This window comes from Labeo rohita, unplaced genomic scaffold, assembly GCF_022985175.1.
Source record: "Labeo rohita strain BAU-BD-2019 unplaced genomic scaffold, IGBB_LRoh.1.0 scaffold_712, whole genome shotgun sequence".
Lineage (NCBI taxonomy): Eukaryota > Metazoa > Chordata > Actinopteri > Cypriniformes > Cyprinidae > Labeo > Labeo rohita.
In genome coordinates this window covers 1-21,220 of record NW_026129648.1, presented here as the reverse complement: position 1 = coordinate 21,220, position 21,220 = coordinate 1, and the positions used below count along the sequence as shown (strand labels likewise).

Sequence of the window (21,220 nt, the reverse complement as noted above, 5' to 3'; positions counted from 1 at the left end):
GTTTCAATCAGGTCTCTTGTTCACATTTAACCTGAGGTTTATATTCTTTATCTTCTATTACTTTTCATATTCGAATACTTTTCAATTAAGTATTCATCTAGATATCTGATTATTTCGGACTCGCTATACTTTCAATTATTCGTTCATTGGGGACCCGATGCCGCTTAGAACCTGACGCCGGTCTCACGATCACAAAAACGCCAGTCTGATTGTTGAGTCAGAGGTATGTAGGTGACTAAATACCCTTTTTGACAGCCGCCTACTGCTTGCCTTCACAAAAAGTGTAGTTTACCTTTAGTATTCGCCGGTACAACTTGCTAACATCAGTGATAGACAGAAATCAGGGGGTCTCAGATGATGTGCCAACTGCTCCATTCAGTCCTGAGCCTGCTGTTTGCTCTATCCTGATCGTAAATTGTGGTAGCACCAGCCTCCTCGCAATCTACTGGAAATAATGATTTCAGACGAGTCTAAAATGAATCAAATAATAACATTTTATTTGTCAGGTAAAAATGTATCATGCCAATTACATAGTTTAACAATGAGTTCCAATTAAAATGAATACATAGCATCAATTACTCCAAGATAAATCTAAGAGTGAGAGATGCATACCTGACCGCATAGAGATACACAGCAGCATGTGAGAGATTTGGAGGCAAAGCTCCAGAGTCTCTCACACACAGTGTTGGGTTCTTCTGAATACAGAATCCCCCCGTAATCTTTTGTCACTTCACTTATATACAGACCAAAACAAACAAATCTTCCAATCAGTTGTAAAAACATAAAAGACCATTTGGTTTGTCAGGAGATCTCGTGACCCAGGGTCACACCTGGCTGGAGATTCTCACCCGACCCTAAGGGGAAAACACACCCCTCAGCAGCAAAACACAATTCTACAAAAGTGTTCAGTCTTCCTCATAATATAAGTGACTTCTGTGAAATTGAGACCATTTTACCAATCGCACTAAGACATTTAGAATGATACCAAACATGAAAGGAAAAATTCAACATATTCACAAGATGTAATGTAGCACATGTAATATATGGACATTCTTAGTGACTTTCAGTGGAATCTTTTGGGGGAAAAGTGTGAGATGCAGGAGGGGAGAGGAGAGGGAGGAAGGGGGTTGTAAATGAGCAATAGGGGTGGTGTTGTTTGCCCTCTTTGAAGATCTCTTCTCCAGATTAGTTTTATTGTTTTGTTGCATGGCATCTGTTTTTGTCAGAGTTCCTGGACTTTAAATTCATGAGGAAATAATTTCACATTACACTTGAATGTTTTGCTAAAAAGGTCGACTTATAGGCGATGGTTTAAAATCTGTAATTTTTTTCTGTTAGTGGAAGTGAAAAAGAACCTATAATTTGAAAAATGAAAGAGCCACAGGTTGCCGACCCCTGCATTATTTCAATTTCATGTGTGTTACCATGATGGTGTTTAGTGTTTGTGTGAATGACTCTGCACTTTCTATATTTGTTAACATTTAAAAGCTGCTTGTGGTTTTGGTTCATCAAGTGATTTTCTCATTAACACCTGCCTCTGGTGGTTATCAGTGTATTATACAGGTACAAAACAGATTTCAGTATTTTCATAGATTGGTACAGTAACATTATATCAGTTAAATGAAACTATGATGTACGTTTAAGTTAAATCCATAAAACCTAAAATGTTGCTACAGAACTGTATTGTAACGGTAAAATTCTGGCAATCACAGCTGCCAGTAAAATGTTTTACAAAAAAAGTTCTGTTTGTTCACACAAATGTCTAATTCTTCCAAACACCACAGTTGTGAATATTAGCATGTGGGAGGGGAAAAAAAAAATCCTGTCTGCTGGTGATATGATGAGCTCCAGCAGTGATCTGTGTCATTAATGTTTATTTGTTCTTGTTCTTGTTCACAGAGGTGTAAAGTTCATCCCGCGGCTCATTTTCTGTTCATCTGATGGCAGCGTAAGTCACTGTATCATTATGATCCTGAAAGAACAGCACAGATTTTCTCCATCAATGTCATTATTATTAGCGCATGAGCTTCATTTGTCTGAGATTGAGATTCAGAACTACATTTCAGCAGCATATAGATGAGAGAAGCTGCTGTGATGAAGAATAAGGGAATGTGTTGCTACTCACATTGAGTGATTTTACTGGCTTTTTACTGGAAGAAGAGACTTCAGAATAAGTCACATCATCTGTCTGCTCCTAAACATACATGCAAACGTGCAGCGAACAACGTTTAAAACACAGATCAGAATTATATCTCATTGTAATATGTACAATAATACAACAGCTTTCAGTAAATCACATTCTAGAACAGACAGTGAACTGAATGTTGAATGTTTCGTTGACTCACATTGTCTCTAGCAGCAGCAGGAATGGACATGTTGATTGTTTCATACGTCCCTTTATCTTCATTCTCACCTTTGACCTTCAGACAACAAACAGTTAAAACTGCAAAAATAACACTTTATTGAGCTTTAAAGACAGAAATCAAATCTAAATCACTGGCATTACTGAACTCACCACTGACTCATAAGTCCCCCTTTTATTATCTGAGGAAAATAAATAAATAAAAAAAATAATGTGCCTCATATAATATGAGTATTTATGATAAAACACATTTGCAAAACACTGGATGCTAACAATGCTAATGACATTCAGATTACAAGACCATTCAAATGAATGAAACAATTGTTCTTTGACTTCAACACTTTTTGAGATTGACATTACAGGAATAAACTTCTGTTTGAGAATCTCATTGTCACATAATTCACATTATATGATACACACAATCTAAACTTGATGTGCTTGTTTGCTCTTCATTAAAGTGAGATCTAAACTGTTTTTAATTTTTAGAAAGGAGGAAATCTGAAACTCACCAGCTCTTTTTCTGCAGATCAGCCAGAGAACAACAAGAAGAAAAACAGCAAATACAGCGACAGAAACAGAAACAGAAATCACTGTCACAGTCACTGTTCCTGTTTTATCTTTAGCTGTAAAACATGGATTAGTTCAGATGCATTATGGGTTTTCAAAGTGTCAGAGAAATAATTTGCTTTACCGTATTTTCAGGGCTAAATGTCACATTTTTTTATCATCTGAAATGATCTGAAACTGCTACAATTTACATTCCAAAGTAACTCATATAATGCACTTAATATCAAATAAGCAAAACACAGACACTTAAAATTATACACTTCAACATTTCTAGATATATTTCTCATGTTTGTGTGGAATAGGCAGAATTCACTGAGTTTTGGTTTATTTTTGTAACGCGCTTCAGGAAGAAGTTTGTGGTGAGCAGATTTTGTTTTTTGTTTTTACTCTATTTTACAAAATTAGGACGTTTTGCTGTTATTTTTGAAGGTACACCTATAAAAAATTTTTTTTGAATGTTTTAACATCATCTTTAAAGGGTGTTTGACTGTTTTTTTTTTTTTTTTTTTTTCTAGGCTTGACTGTGTTTATGGGGTGCAATCTAACATGTGTTAATGCTTTGTTAAAAAGAAAAAGAAAAAAAAAAAAAGATTTTTTTTAATGTAATTTACCTTTATTCTACACCGCTCTGTCCCTTCTCTGATAGACGATCAGATGATTTTCAGGTTTTGTGTAGCATTTAAGAAATACGCAGTGGGCTCAGATTGGTTAGTTGGACCAGTGTGTTGTGATTTGCTAAACCGCTAAAACACATTCATAAACATCACACCCCTCACATGCTCCGGTTGTATTGTAAACAATGGCACTGTCAATATTGCTGATCAATTTGAGACCCAGAGAATATTAGTGAAGGATCACACAGAACCTGTGCAATCACGGCTCTTACAGGACGTTTCAGAATGGTTTGTGTTTTTGTTTGTTGTTGTCTGATTCTTTTAGATACGCTGTGATTTGTAAATGCTGCTGCTTTTAATATATGGTTTTATTCTGATTAAAGCTTTAATACAACACAATACATGATTGCATTGTAGCAGTTTTGTAAAGTAATTGTTTGTTTTGCAATAGTAGGGTGTCATTCACACAGAACACATTTTCCATTTCCATTGCTTTTCTATGTAATCATGTGGTTGACAGACGTGCATGACCATTACACTCACGTCTTGCGTCTTTTGCAGCGCCTCTCACACGAGAACTGCGTTTTTAAGACGACGTGTCAAGTTAAAAGAATTAGAACTTTTACACACAGCACTGCTCATCAATGTCAGTTCCAAAGCAGTGGACCAATCAGAAGAACTCGGAGGCGGGGCAAGCGTTGTGAGCTTCTGTTTACAGTAGACAAGTTGTCATGACAACTGTTTTATTTGACTGCAACATGGTGGAGGAGACACTCATAATAGTGTCTGTGTTCAGATACCCTGAATTATATAACCTTTCTTCAAACAATTAACACAACTTGTTCCTTATAAAATATCCCATAAATATCTCTGTCACTGAATATTGTCTTTATTGCAGCATGTTACCAGGTGGGGGGGTTTATGTAAATATCTGGGTTTATGATGTCACCAACCTGGAAAGTAGCTCATTTTAGTCCTTACAAGCCGTTTTTGTAGGCAATAAACTGCCATAAATTTAAGAGACAATATCTCTGTTTGCATTGAACTTTCAGGCTTGCAACTGTGTAGATATTGTTTATGCTCAAACAGCAACATTACACACTAACTACAGTTCAAAAAGTGAAATCACAATCAAACACCCATTTAAAGAGAAGTGATTCAGTTACTCATTTTAATTTGTCTGTTGTTTCTGAAAATGTTTTATGTAGATGTGTTGCTGCTTTAAGGACATCAGGAAACAAGAGAAGTACGAAGCTCTCTTTACATAATAAAAATTAGTTTAGAAACACAAAGTTCCACCGCAACTAACAATTTATTCATGAACATGATTCATTTGTCTGTGAGCAGTTTCAGATTTGCTTACTTTAAAGTTAACTGTAAAGTTAGTTTGACATTTGACATTCATTAGACATTCGGTTTCATACCAGTTAAACTCTTTGTGTCTGTTGTGTTCGAGCCCAAACTAATTCAGACAGAAATATATGCCTTTTACGTTGCACAAGGCTTAATTTCAAGGGAAAATAAATAAATAAATAAATAAATAAAATAATAATAATAATAATAATAATTAATTAATTAATTAATAAAACCATATGAATTAAACAATTTAACTACATGACATTATACTATAAACCTAATACTAAAATGTTCAGAAAAAAAAATAAATAAATTTAACTGTAAAATATTCAGAATATGATTCCCTATAAATGCACAATGATTTTGTTTCTGATTATGCATTTATTACTGATATATGATACTTTTAACCATATTTTTTGATATGTACAAACCTGATATGTCACTCTGTTTAAGATAAAGGTATCAAATCAAATGTAAAAATCTTTGAATATTATTCCCTATAATACACAAGGCTTGTTTTTCAGATTATTAACCTGATTTTTATCCAGTACTGAACCCATTTAAAACCATTAAACTTGAACACCATTTGATCTAAACATATCAAACCACCTGTAAATTACTCTGAATATTATTCTGCATGATGCACAAAGTGTCAGGTCAGTGAACTACAATTCACAGCAAACATATGGCTGCCTTGGACTCCCAGAATACTTTGCAGCGCTCTAAATCACCTGACTTGATTAGATGCACATGCAAGCAATTCACACTGATTAGACACCTTATATAAAAAGATTCTCATTTCCACTTGCTTTGTGAAGTATCCACTCTTTACCTGGTGCTGTATTTCGATGCCTTTTGGATACTTTATGTTCTATTTTTTTTTTTTGGACTAAGACCTGTACTTTGGAATCTTGCTCTCAGTTTTCTGTTCATCTATTGCTTGACTACTGCCTGCTTTCTTCTTAATAAAGAGATCATGCCTGCAATTGTATCTGTCTACTGATCCATCCCTGACACAAAGCTATTAAACTGATTTTTATTTTATTTTATTTTATTTATTTTATTTTATTTATATATATATATATATATACAGTACTGAACCATTAATCTTGAACACAACTTCAGCTGAAGGAATCAAACCAACTGTAAATTAAATGTAGAGATATATCATATACAGATATATTATTTTGCGGTTGGTTTAATATCTTTAGTGAAAACTGTGTTGTTGTAGTATGGAAGGTAAATATTGAAAGTACACAAAAGGCATGATTACAAATAATATGGATTAGAAGATGCAAAAGTTTCTAAAGGTCATCTGAAAATTTCTTTTAAAATTAACATTAGTTTATCTTGTATATCTTGACAAAGGCTTCCTGCTGAAACATTGGTTAATTAAAGTAGTTTATTTGTGAGTGAGTGTGTGGTTGTATGTTCTCTCCACACAAATGTACCTTTTAACATATCAGTTAAAAATATTGAACATTTATTTTTCTGTTGCCATTGCTCTATTTCATTTTGGGTTGATTTTAAAATAGACATAACAAAAAATAAAACAAACAAACAAACAAACAAACAATAAATAAATAAACAAAGCCATTAATTTAGAACCTATTTTACTTTGTTTTCAAAACCCATATTTTTCTGTTAAACAAAATTACATTATTAATCTGTTAATTATCTTAAGAAAGTTTTATTTTCATAATAATAAAAAATAATAATAATAATAAAAATACAATTAGGTACTAATTTGTAGTTTAAGGTAAATACGGTATGTATTTTTGCATCTTAGTGTTTCCTGATGCTTTAGTTCAGCTTGAAATGAGACGTTGCACTTGCACGTCGTTGTTCATGCTGCAGTTTATCAGAAGAGAGGGTCTGATTCAGACCGTCTGATGTTCTTTAACCTAGCGGCTTTGCACTTGGTTCTTATCAATCATATATATATATATATATATATATATATATATATACTACCGTTCAAAAGTTTGGGGTCAGTGTTTTTTTTTTTTTTTTTTTTTTTAAGAAATTTTATTAATACTTTTATTCACCAAGGATGTATTAAGTTAATAATTAAAAGTTCATTAAAAGTTAATAATAAATAATTTACATTGTTATAAAATATTTATATCTTGAATAAACACTGTACTTTTTAAACCTGTTTTTCATGAAAGGATCCTGAAAAAAAAAAAAAAAAAAAAAAAAAAAAAAAAAATCACAGGTTCCAAAAAATATTTGGCAGCACAACTGTTGATATTATCCAACATTGATCATTCTAATAATAAATCCACATATTAGAATGATTTCTGAAGGATCATGTGACACTTAAGACTGGAGTAACAGCTGATAAAAATTCAGCTTTTCATCACAGAAATAAATTATATTTTAAAGTATATTAAAATAAAAAAACATTACTTTATATTGTAAAAACATTTTGCAATATTACTGTTTTTTTCTATATTTTTAATCAAATAAATGCAGCCTTGATGAGCATAAGAGACTTCTTTAAAGACTATTACAAGTCTTACTGACCCCAAACTTTTGAACGGTACTGTATATATATATATATATATATATATATATACAGGTCCTTTTCAAAAAATTAGCATATTGTGATAAAGTTCATTATTTTCTGTAATGTACTGATAAACATTAGACTTTCATATATTTTAGATTCATTACACACAACTGAAGTAGTTTCAAGCCTTTTATTGTTTTAATATTGATGATTTTGGCATACAGCTCATGAAAACCCAAAATTCCTATCTCAAAAAATTTGCATATTTCATCCGACCAATAAAAGAAAACTGCTTTTAATACAAAAAAAGTCAACCTTCAAATAATTATGTTCAGTTATGCACTCAATACTTGGTCGGGAATCCTTTTGCAGAAATGACTGCTTCAATGCGGCGTGGCATGGAGGCAATCAGCCTGTGGCACTGCTGAGGTGTTATGGAGGCCCAGGATGCTTCGATAGCGGCCTTAAGCTCATCCAGAGTGTTGGGTCTTGCGTCTCTCAACTTTCTCTTCACAATATCCCACAGATTCTCTATGGGGTTCAGGTCAGGAGAGTTGGCAGGCCAACTGAGCACAGTAATACCACGGTCAGTAAACCATTTACCAGTGGTTTTGGCACTGTGAGCAGGTGCCAGGTCGTGCTGAAAAATGAAATCTTCATCTCCATAAAGCTTTTCAGCAGATGGAAGCATGAAGTGCTCCAAAATCTCCTGATAGCTAGCTGCATTGACCGCAGCTGACATGGCACCCCAGACCATCACTGACTGTGGGTACTTGACACTGGACTGCAGGCATTTTGGCATTTCCCTCTCCCCAGTCTTCCTCCAGACTCTGGCACCTTGATTTCCGAATGACATGCAAAATTTGCTTTCATCCGAAAAAAGTACTTTGGACCACTGAGCAACAGTCCAGTGCTGCTTCTCTGTAGCCCAGGTCAGGCGCTTCTGCCGCTGTTTCTGGTTCAAAAGTGGCTTGACCTGGGGGGAATGCGGCACCTGTAGCCCATTTCCTGCACACGCCTGTACACGGTGGCTCTGGATGTTTCTACTCCAGACTCAGTCCACTGCTTCCGCAGGTCCCCCAAGGTCTGGAATCGGTCCTTCTCCACAATCTTCCTCAGGGTCCGGTCACCTCTTCTCGTTGTGCAGCGTTTTCTGCCACACTTTTTCCTTCCCACTGAGGTGCCTTGATACAGCACTCTGGGAACAGCCTATTCGTTCAGAAATTTCTTTCTGTGTCTTACCCTCTTGCTTGAGGGTGTCAATGATGGCCTTCTGGACAGCAGTCAGGTTGGCAGTCTTACCCATGATTGCGGTTTTGAGTAATGAACCAGGCTGGGAGTTTTTAAAAGCCTCAGGAATCTTTTGCAGGTGTTTAGAGTTAATTAGTTGATTCAGATGATTAGGTTAATAGCTCGTTTAGAGAACCTTTTCATGATATGCTAATTTTTTGAGATAGGAATTTTGGGTTTTCATGAGCTGTATGCCAAAATCATCAATATTAAAACAATAAAAGGCTTGAAACTACTTCAGTTGTGTGTAATGAATCTAAAATATATGAAAGTCTAATGTTTATCAGTACACAGAAAATAATGAACTTTATCACAATATGCTAATTTTTTGAAAAGGACCTGTATATATATAAATGCTCCTGACAGTTCATCAGTATGACACAAGCAAGAGTTAAAAGTGCTGTTTTTGTTTAGTTTCTGTGTTTGAATATGAATCAGCGTTGGCTTGGGTGAATCACTGATACACTAAGACATTCATAAAAACAGTCATTTGATTCACTCCTGAAGGATTCAGCTGTTCTGAAAGAATCGTTTAAATGACTCAGTGATTCAGTCATGAACACTTGATGTCACCTGCTGGCAGTTTTAAGTTTCCCATGATATTACATTCTTACATACATATTTCTATATACTACGGAGCCCCTTGAGGGACATGGTGGTGAAAAAAAATCAGAGTGAGTGAAAAAAATCAGGGTGGGAGGAAAAATATTTTTCAGATTATTTTGCGTTCTCTCGCAAAACTTTGCGCAAAACCAGTTGAGTTCGGACAAACACTATCTGTTAACTTTACAGCTTGTAGTGGTTCCTACATTGCACGTTCACAATTGAGCGACTCGATTTTGGGACATTCTAAAATGCAAAACACTGTAGGACCAAGTTCAGTACACACCTTATATACCAGAATAGCTCAGTATATAAACGTAACCCGCTAAATTGCACGTTAAGTGTATCCCCCAGAAAGAAAACTTAACGGGATAATAGAGTATAAAAGGCCGAACTCGGTATACAGTTTGTGATACATTTTAAATGTAGGAAAGCAGGTAAACCCCGAATATGAACAGAAAGCTCTAAATTGCATGTTAAGCCTTTTCCTCCCATAAAGAAAATGCGGCTTTATGAAGATGTTGATAAAAAAGACCAAATATGGAATTATTAAAAATATATCCAATGTACCTTAGCTTAATATAAAAAGACAATGATATAAAAAGCCAACATTTTATGTTTTATTAAAGATAGGCAATTAATGAAGTAATCCATTAAACTAGTGGTTCTCAGACGTTCCAGTAGGTGGCAGCATGTCACTGTCTTAATGAGCAAGGCGTCGCGTCATTCATTCATTCATTCATTCATTCATTCATTCAATAACTAAGCAAATGGTTGTAGTTATGAATGGGTTATTAATCACGGACTCTTCGAATGGTTCAAAGCTGCAGGTTAATTCAGAAACGAAACACCGCTGTTGCTTAGAGAGACGCCAGTTCTGTATTTCGTTGGAACTATTATTATTTAGTTAAATATAACAAACATCATGTGTTTAAAATGTAGGCTACATTTAAAATGTCACTTAATATTACCCTTTTTGTTGAACTGCTATATAAAATAAATGTTGCATTTGCAGTCGTTTGGATATTGAATTCTGCTATATTAAACACATAAAACAATAACTTGCTCAGGGTATTTTTCTGTATGGAAGACAGTTTATATATATATATATATATATATATATATATATTTTTTTTTTTTTTTTTTTTTTTTTTTTTTTTTTTTTTTACAGTTTTTATATTTCAGCTATTTGATCGCGCCGGCGCCTCGCAGCCTGTTCATTATTAAAATGTTATTAAAATACACAGAATCACCCAAACAGATACAAAGTTACACTAGTAGTAGTCTGTATTAGTCTGTGCACCGGTCCAATCCACTGCGGCACATTTTTGTTCATTATGATTTTTTCACGTCGATATTGGAACGTACAAACCCCGGTTATTTAATGCTTTCGCAAATATTGCGAATATGGAAACATTTGGATTTGTGCTGAAGGAGAGCGATACGTGAGCCCATACTTTCAGTTTCGCTTTAAATTATTTATTTTAGTTTATTTATAGCTAAATAAGCTTATACCTATTATTATATACTGCATTATATTATATTTATTCGTTAAAAATTAATAAGTTATAGTTTTTTGGTTTTGGTTTTTGGTCTGTTCTGAATACAGTTAAATTTAAAGGATTTGCTGTGGGCTATGTGTGTTTATAATGTTGGTATTATAACACGCTGTAGGCCTGCTAGTAGTATTATTTCTGAATAAAATGGGACTAATAGGCTACGTGACTTATTTGTTTTATTTTTCCTTTCAAAAACTTTTTTTTTTTTTTTTTTTTTTTTTTTTTAAACAAACAGCAAACAAATTAACCATGGTTACTATACTTAAACCATTGTAACTACAAATACCGTCTTAATCCCTCCATTAGCTTTCCTTAAGCGTTTTCTGTATCCTAAAGGTTTTCTGTGAGGAGAAAAGACATTAGCAAGTTGCATTTATGACTATCTGCTTTACTGAGAGTAATGCTATTAATATTAAAATTTGTATTAGTATGAATAGCATTTATTAATACCGAATTGGTCCTCCGCTGTCACTGTTTTATTACATTAATCCACATTAAGCGTTTTAGAATGTTCCAAAATTGTGCCTTAAACTATAAGCAATTAAATGACTGTATTTCTATAATAGGCCACTTGAGTTCAAGTATAAAACTCTTAAGAACCGCTCCGTTGTGAACATACTGAGCGGAGTAAACAGGAAGTGCTTGTCCGAACTCTACCAGTTTTGCGAGAGAACGCAAAAGTTTTGCGAGGGAACGCAAAAAAATCTGAAAAATATTTTTCCTCTCACCCTGAATTTTTTTCACTCACTCTGATTTTTTTACCACCATGTCCCTTAAGGGGCTCCGTAATATTCAGAGTTTTGTATTTAAAACATTAATCTCATAACATTATTTATGCAATTATAAATACAGTTTAAATGTATAAATACCACATTTAAATGTCACTTCATGCAGCCTCTGTGCAGTGCTAAGATTTTTGTTTACATGATTTCTGTAACGCCAAGCCAGCAGAGGGAGCTCTCACCCTAGGACTGCTAGTTTAACCTGCTTTACCGAGCGTTTACACTATACCTGTTGCTGTCTTGCTTTGTTTATGGATTATTGAGTTCACGGATTACCCCTGTCGGATTGTTTGCTTTATTGGACTGACTTCATGATATTTGACCCACTGCCTGTGTTATCACCTTGTTGCTCGGATTACGTTTATGGTTTTGGACTGCTTTCCCGTTTATTGACCCTCTGCCTGTTTCACGTGTATGTTTGCTGTTGTTTCCAATAAACTTCTGCATATGGATTCTAACGCCGCCTCAGCATCCACGTTACAATTTCATGGATAACAATAGCCAGTCTTTCACATTAAGTATTCAGAGAAAAATCATTTCTGTTTTCATTTACATCTTTTTATTCATGAAAGATTGTAGAATTTAATTTTAAATTAACAGAATACTGCATGGTATCGTGATACTACTTGTTATCATGAAATGTCAGCTGGTATAGCATCGTTAGTCTTTTTTATGGTATCGTGACAACCCTAATATCTTTATCTTAAACGGTTAAATCTTCATTATTACTGTTACACTTGACTGCAGTTCATTATTTTGTAGCAGAAAGAAGCTTTTATACCTCAGTTTGTTCTGCTTCAGTGATATTAATAGTCATCAGTGTTACTGACATTATAAAGGTCTAAAACTGATTGATGAGATTTCTGTGAGTAACTTCACATCTCCACTCTCTGTTGTCATCTTCATTCAGGAGTGTTGTAGTCAGAGTGATGATACAGTGTCCTGGAGCTGATATCTGATATCTGGAGTCTGATATTGTCAGTTTAACACCAGCCTGATTCACCCAGAACAGCTGAATTCCCTCAGAACGGATCCAATCATCACAAGAGACTCCAGTATATGAAAACAACTGACAGTAGAGAGTCACAGAGCTGCCTGCACTGATCTCAGTCTGTGAGGATGATGAAGAGACTGAAACACAAAATAACACACAAATCACACACTGTTAAAAAAAGTTTGTCAAGACAATCTTTAAGTTGTCTTGAGAAAGCCGGAACAGAAAGTTTTAAAAAAGTTTGAAAAGTTTTTTATGTTTGATGGTTTTCAGTCTGAAATAGTTTGAATTCTAAAGTTTAACGTTTATGTACGTAAGGTTAACGTTTGGATGTTTTGAAGGCAACACAGTCTGTCAGAGATAGATAGAGTGTTGTTAGCATGTTATTAACATGATTAACATGTGACTAGCATGATATTATAATGATTAGCAAGGTACTAGCATGTTGTTAGCATGATTAACAAGTTAGTAGCATGATTAGCATGTTGTTAGCATGTTATTAGCATGAGTAGCAAGTTACTAGAATGATTCTAGGCATAGATAGATAGATAGATAGATAGATATGAAGGATCCTTAGATCCTCACATGCAAATTATTGTGTTGTGTTTAAATTTTATGTTTGTTTTTTATTTCATTTATAATCATTTATTTACATAATCATTTAATAATCATTTTATAATCATTAGTCATTCACATAATTCATATTTAATTATTTATTTGATTATTTAAGTATTTATCATTCATTTATTCATTTATTCATATATATTGTTCATTTATATTATTCATTTATATGTTTTTATATTTCTTACTATTTTCCTTGCTTATGCATTTTCATTATTGTTCAGTTCCATGTTTGTGGGGTTTCATGAATTGTTTGGTCTAAGAAATAGATAACGGGGATGTTTATGGAAATTCAAGGTTTATGGGATGTTGAATCGGTTTGATATATCATTGTTCTTTGAGCTGTACTCCCCAGACGAAGTTTGAACATTGAGACATATGCAACTAAAACTGTTCAATAAATTCTGTTATATCTTTTTTTACCATCATCACTTCGTCTCCTGCTTCTGCTCTTTTCTGGCTTTCATCAATCAACTTCATAACTGACAGAAACCTGCTCGTTAGTGGGGTTGGGGTAACTACAGCTTGCTGACTAGTTGTTCCGTTACCAAAAGACTGATATATTTCTGACGGGATCTGGTGTCCGGGGCTGGATCCTGATTGTCTGGCGTGTGGACCTGATCTAACAGATAGATGAGTTTGAATGAGTTTAAATGGATAATAAATACAGTACATAGAAGGGAAGTTTGATTGAGTCTCAAAGGATTCTGGGAGTTTTGACAGTTGGAGTTTGAAAAGTGTTGCTCATTTGAACATTCCGTCAATGTAAGTCTATGGGATTTTTCCCAAATTTAATCGCCATTTTTAGGAAAACCGTAAGTCCGATCAGTTAGAAAAGGTATAGCAACTAATTTCAGATCAGTCTGAAGATCTGGGCTGAGTTTGGAGTTTGTAGAGTTAAAGTGTCGACAGATTTAGTCTCAGAAGAAAACAGCATATCAGTAAGTAATTTTCCCTTTTTTAAATTGATCATATAATCATAAAATTACCATGAAGAACATGCAGATTAACATGTGCATCAGTTCCTTGTTGTTGTCCATTCACATATTGTCGGCAGGTGTAAGATCCATAATCTTCTTTTATGATGTTCTTGATGTTCAGAGAGCAGTCAGACCCCAGACTCAGTCTCTCATGTCTCTCAATGTCTGTCTTCTTTTCCCCTGAATTAATCAGTTCAACTGCTGCTGAATGACTGAATCTGTTCCATGTAGTTGATTTGCAGTCATGAAGATGATTATTACAGGGCAGACGGACATTTTCACCAGAACTGATGAACACATGATCATCATCCACTCCACTGGTACCTGAAACACAAGAACATTTGATATTTTAATAAATAAATAAATAAATAAATAACATACCAGCATAAAAATGACAAGATTCAAAACAAAATAAACTATGTTTTTTCTTTATCAGAGAGCTGTTGAAATCACAAACACACTCTTAATATGAAAATAATTCAGCATCAGATGTTTGAGTGTGAATCTGTCTAGTTTTAGTGCATCAGTAATAATCCAGTATGTTCTTTATGTAACACAAGAATAAACTGATCATGTTGAAATGAACTCTTTCCCAGACTAATTAAACTAAATGTCTTGTAGAGAAAACAGAGATTTGTTTACCTGTGAGAAGTGAAGAGAGAGAATGATCAGTCCCAGCAGACACAAATGACACTTATCAGCCATTTTCTCTTTCTGTCAGTCTTCCTCTTCATTATATGCTCACAACTCTTTCTTTAAATACTATCAGCTCTTCCTGTGTTTGTTCATACAAGGAGCAAACGGAGTCAGAAACAGCAAAACAAAGGGTGAATCCACAACAGGTGATTGATAATTCCAGGTCAGGCTGCTGATGACACAAGACTATATAACCAGTCTAGGATCAAGGCACGAATGACTAAACAAGAAACAAGACTAAACTCCACTATGAAACTGGAAATGGCTCTGTAATGTTGAGATAAACACAAGACGATACTCAGTCCAGAATGATGGTGATGGCCTCCTATTTGTAGTGTGTCTGATTGGATACACCTGTGTGTGTACTCAGTGAGGTGGATCATGGGAAATGTAGTCCAGGGTGCAACAGTCTGTGTAATGTGAATGTCAATAAAATGCACAGTGACCTCTGGTGGTGGACAGACCGGACAGGATTCGTGACAGTGTTCAATAGTCTCTGCTTCACTACAGGATAAACACAGTCCAGTTTGATGTTTCACTATTATGAACAATGAGTGATTTAAACCAGAATGTGCTATTCACAGTCGTGTAATAATAATATCTTGTCTCCTATTGTTGAGGCATACACTCCCTTTACCAACTTGTTTATGAATGTTATATAGGCCTTTATTTCCCAAGATTTCATTGATTTATCAACTGTTTCATTACCTTGTAGTCCAACATGTACAGGTACCCACATGAACCTCAGGACTGGACCCTTTTTTTTATTTATATAAGCAGATTTATATTATATTAATTATTGTCTTGTTGTTGATAGCCCACTTGATAAACTATTTAAAGCTGATATAGAGTCTGAACAAATACCTGCTCTTACTGACTTAACTTCCTCCACCCATTGTATAGTCAACAACACAGATGCATAATTACTTTTCCTTTTCTGAATATTGACTGTGAATCTCTGAATATATACGGCTGCAGCTGTATGTCCTGACACAGGATCCTTTGACCCATCAGTGAATATATGAAGCATTGAGGAGTATATGCTTGATCCAAATACTGATGAACAACAACCTCCTTAGGTAAAGACTTTTCATTCTTAATCTTATATTGTAGATAAAAATCAACTTGAGGAAGCAATTATGGAGGAATATTTGGTATTATGACGGAGGGACTAACTGGAATTTCAGTAATAACTAAATTCATAGCATCTTTATTTGCTGTCCAACTTCTAATGCTTTCATTTCCATATTTCCTTGACTGGATGTGTCTCTGTATGTCATTTTATATTAATCAATAATTCATTATTAATTTCAATTTACATATACTCATTGTCAGTTCTCCTCCACCTGTAACGCTGATATAGGAGAGGATCTAAAAGCCCCGCAGCAAATCATTATTGATTGTGCCTGAACTGTTTCAACTTTGTTAATCCAGGATTTTGATGCAGATCCATAAATAATATATCCATAATCAATTAATGACCTGATCAATGCACAATATATTCACTGTAATGATTTTCGACCCATTCCATCCCTGATAAACATCGTAATATATTGTTACTTTTTTTCATTTTTTAAACTCTTTCTCTATATGTGTCTTAAAACTCAACCTACAATCCATCCATATCCCTAAATATTTTATAACTTTGACTTGTTCCAGTACCTGACCATATAGTTTCACTTTGACTTCAGGATTATGATTAAAACAGACTAGTTGAGTTTTAGCAACTGATAATGGGAAACTCCACTTACATTTTCAGTATTTTCGCTCTATGTAATGAGCACTGCCCCGCATAAGTGTCTCAATGTGCATGAAGCCGGGAGAGCTCGCTCTCAGAGGAGCGTTACAATTTAACCTTACTGGTAGAAAAGTGAATTGCATCTCCAAAATTAACCTCCTTTTTGTAATAACTTTTGTCACTGGTTTCATGTCTTTATCTTCCTGCTGTAAAAAGTTATTACAAAAAGGAGGTTTATTTTGGACATGCAATTCCCTTTTCTACCAGTAAGGGTAAAATGGAGGGTTGTGAAAGATGGCCACTATTACCTGACACCATGGAACAAAGGAGAAAAATGGGACATAAAGCCAGAGCTGACAATATGTAATAATGTGTTTTTTTTTAATGGCATGTTATGCTATTTATATCAGTTCAGTTATTAAAAACAATCATATTACAATATAATAACAATAAAACACATATTGTAGGAACAATAACAGTAGTTACATATATGCAGAAACGTATTAGGAATATAGGCAAATCATAAAAGTCAAATAAAACATTTGTTATGTTGATATATTTGTTATTTTACAATATAATACAATTTTTAACATCTTTGGAAAAAATTATGGAATCTGACTCCACTGTTGCATGACCTGCACATACCTGGACTGTTTTTTGATGAATAAAAACTTTTACTCAAAATTTTAGTTTATAAAATACTAACATATTAGTCTAAATGGAGTTAAATAACTGTCCACAAATGTGGACACCATGCATGAAAGGCTAAAACAAAGAAGCTATTACAAAAACACCGCCCACTGAGCTACAGCAAAAAAACGAAGAAAACTTGCACTTTCCCCACGGTCCCTTACTGAACGCTCATGCACATCCCGCTCATCCCGGCTTCATCCACATTGAGACGCTTATGCGGGGCAGTGCTCATTATATAGAGCGAAAATACTGAAAATGAAGGCTGTGAAACATGATCAGCTTTGCCCTTTTGGTGGTCACACCGTTTAGACTTTTTTTAGGGCAAGTCATTTTAAAGTTATTGGCGTTTATCGCTGAATGTGTCACGAATATCGAAAACAAAACCAACTTAACCCCGCTCTTGTGTGTGACGTCACCGGGTGCTGTCCATAGCGGTGGTGCTGAATTTGTTGATATTGTTGTGCTTTCGCTTGTTGTTTAGTTTTCTGCGGTTGTGGAGGCGTGAAGGGAAGGACACAACAACGGAATTCCGTTCAGGAACTTTACTTCGTGCAGGAAAATTTACAGCATTTTTTTTAATAAGTTTTACTATAACCATCCGCATATATATATATATATATATATATATATAAAAAAATGTGAATTCGGGAAAGCCGTGGTCACTTACCTGGGTAAGCAGGTTGGCCAGGGTCAGGTGCGTCCTGTTGATGCCAAAGTGGAGGCAATTATGAATTTTTCCATTCCCAAGTCAAAAAGAGAGCTGCGCCGCTTTCTGGGTATGGTTGGATACTACCGTGCGTTCTGTAAAAATTTCTCCTCTGTTGTATGCCCTTTGACAGATTTATTAAGTGTATCCAAAGCTTTCATTTGGAGTCCTGAGTGCGATACTGCCTTTAATGCTGCCAAGGACCTCTTGTGTAGTGCCCCAGTTCTCTCCGCCCCTGATTTTTCCAGACCATTTAAGCTTGAGGTGGATGCTAGTGCATTAGGGGCAGGTGCGGTCTTACTACAAGAAGCCGAAGCAGGAATTGACCACCCTGTGTGTTACTTTTCGAAAAAGTTTTCTAAAACACAACAGCGTTACAGCACCATCGAAAAAGAGGCCTTAGCGTTACTCCTTGCCCTTCAGCAATTTGAGGTCTATGTCGGTGGTAGCTCACTACCAGTAATAGTTTATACAGACCACAACCCATTAGTCTTCCTCCTACGCATGGCCAACTCAAACCAAAGGCTAATGCGATGGTCTCTAGTGGTCCAAAGTTTTAACCTTGACATACGCCACAAGAAGGGTACTGAAAACATTTTAGCTGATGCTCTTTCTAGATCGTAAAAAAAATGTGTGTTATGTTTGTTGTTGTCAAAATGGGATTTTGACTTTTATGGGTGGGGGTGTTACGTTGAGACGTATGTGCTCTATGCATGGCTCTCGTTCTTGCATGCATGCTCTCCCTCTCTCGCTCTCTCGCTCTCTCACTCTGTCTTTCTCTCAGGTGGCCCCGCCCTAATTGAACGTGCCGGTACGTGCCCAGTGGTTGGGTGAATCTGGAACTCCGCGTCTTTTAAAAATGAGGCGTCGCAGAGCTGGAGTGTGGGTTGTTGTTGGTGTTGCTATTTGGAAACTGTGTTGTAAAGAAAAGATGAAATATTGTATTGGGACATTTGTGTAAATATTGTTGTACAGTTTTTGTCACTTTACCCACCTAGTGTTTCCTTGTACAGTTTTTCACCGATTGTTTCTTTTTGTTCTTTCTTTTAGTGTGGCTGTGTTTTTGCCCGTTATTGTAAATATTGTAAATACACTCTTTTTCGCACAGAAGCTGTAGGGGTTGGGTGCCTTTTTCTTTTGTAAAATTCGTTTTCTCCTGTTTTTCAAATAGTCAGGGAGTTAGTTTAGTCCCTGTATTTTTGTTTGACTTTTTCTTTTAGGGTATTAAGTTTCTTTGGGAAAGTTAGTTTCAATTTTTGTTTGTTATTTTGGCCTTGGCCCAACCCTGAAGTTCATTAGCTTCTTATTTTGAAAAAAATAAAAAAAAGAACGAAAGATCAAAGGTTTCAGTGTGAAGACCATTATTTATGTTACTCCTAGACCCTAGACCTGGGACGCCATTTCAGCGGAAAAACATTCTGGTAAGAGTGTTATTCGACAAGAAGCACTTCAGAAATAGTTGACATTGCAGTTATCAGGACTAATGGGATCTTATAAAATAATCCAAATCGCAAACTACATCCAACCCTGAATATTTTATATAATTTGTAATGACTGTAACCTCAGACCCAAACATATCATGCCTTCACCTGCTACAGTGTCAGGGTCATTTATATTATCATAATATATTTGTGTAACAAAGGTATTTTTTAGGGACTTTTATTTTGACGGGTTACCCCGTTTTCAATATGTTTTGGAAAAGATGAAAAGACTTCTGGGGGCGGGGGAGTGTGTGCAGTTTTTCGGCGATAGAGAGACAGTTTTTCAGCAGAAAACATGCAGTAAAGTTCTTGATACACAGCTAGTTTGAGCTTTTGTGAGTCGTGTGACGCCATTGTGTGAGACCTGTTGTGGAAGTTCGGCGGATCACGTCATCGAACAGAGAACAGTGTGAAAGGCCGAGAGCATGAGAGCGAATCGATGGAGCCGCAAGTTTTATTCTGCACGTCGTTGTTTTTTGCATCGTTCGAACTGTATCTCTGAATCATTGATCAACTGTGCTTTAGAGTAATAAACAGTGATTTCCTTCTGCGTGTCGTTCAAGTGCACTTGTCAGTGCGCGAGAAGGTGAACTGCAAGTGAAAACTCTCCCATTTCCTCATTGTTTTTTTTTTTTTTCTGTCGAGACTGTCTGTCATCGCGACCAGTTTTTTTTGAGAGGCACTTTTCTTTGAGGACTGAGTCAGAATGTGCTGTGGATGAGCTGCACCATTTTGTTCCAGAAAGTCCCTGAGTTTTGCCCGGGTTGCACTGAGAGTTTTTTTTTATTTGTTAATACTACCCTGCCATCCTCACCACATCTCCTTATTGCCGTAGCTGTTCATCTCAAGTCATCTCAAGCCATCGCAAGTCATCAAATTCATTGTTGCTACAGACTGGTACGAACGTTCTTTGCACACATACACATGAACTCAACACTGATACAGACGGAAACCGAGCTGTGAACTTTGGTGTGGGAACGGAATCATTTTTTTTTTTTTTTGTAAAAGTCTTTTCATTGTTCATGTGACCTGAGATGAGTCATTTCTGAGTTTATTTTGAGTGAATTATTTGTGAATTGGTTGTTATATCAGAGGTATACGGGTTTGACAAGTTATACAGTTGGTGGTGCACCACGGGTAAAGAGGATAGTAAGATTTCAGATTGTTTAATTTAATTCTTTTATATTTTTATTTCATTTCATGTCTTGTTCTGATCTTCTTCATTCCACTGAAACACTAAAAAAAAGAGAAAAAACAAATAACCTAAAAAAGAAAGAATAAATTTGATTAAACGTCTAAGTAAATCAGAGTATTACCTATCATTGTTCTGCTTTGGGGTAGGGGCGTCTCACTTGCACTGATAGGTGCCAGGGGGTGGGAATGTGAATCGTTCTTACTTTATACTCTCACATATTTACACTTCAGGCAGTCACCGTATTAATAGAAGTATTTATAAACTTACCTGAAGCCAAGCACTCTGGTCCCTTAGCATACTGTGCAACAGAGTAAGGTAACAGGTATACATAACATATACACTGAGACTCAAAGCACTGGGGTGGGGGACCGAGATCCTTTCCTCCTTAAGTCTTCCAAGGTAGTTTTAAATTCCCCTACGAGGCAGGACTTACAGTCTTGTTACATTTGCCACAGTGTCTTCATTTAC

General features: G+C 35.4%; 1 pseudogene; it reads right to left on the bottom strand.

Moving 5' to 3' along the window:
• Nucleotides 1-1,324: 1,324 nt before the first annotated feature.
• Nucleotides 1,325-15,024, bottom strand: LOC127161683 (uncharacterized; annotated as a pseudogene).
• Between the last annotated feature and the right edge of the window lie 6,196 nt (nt 15,025-21,220).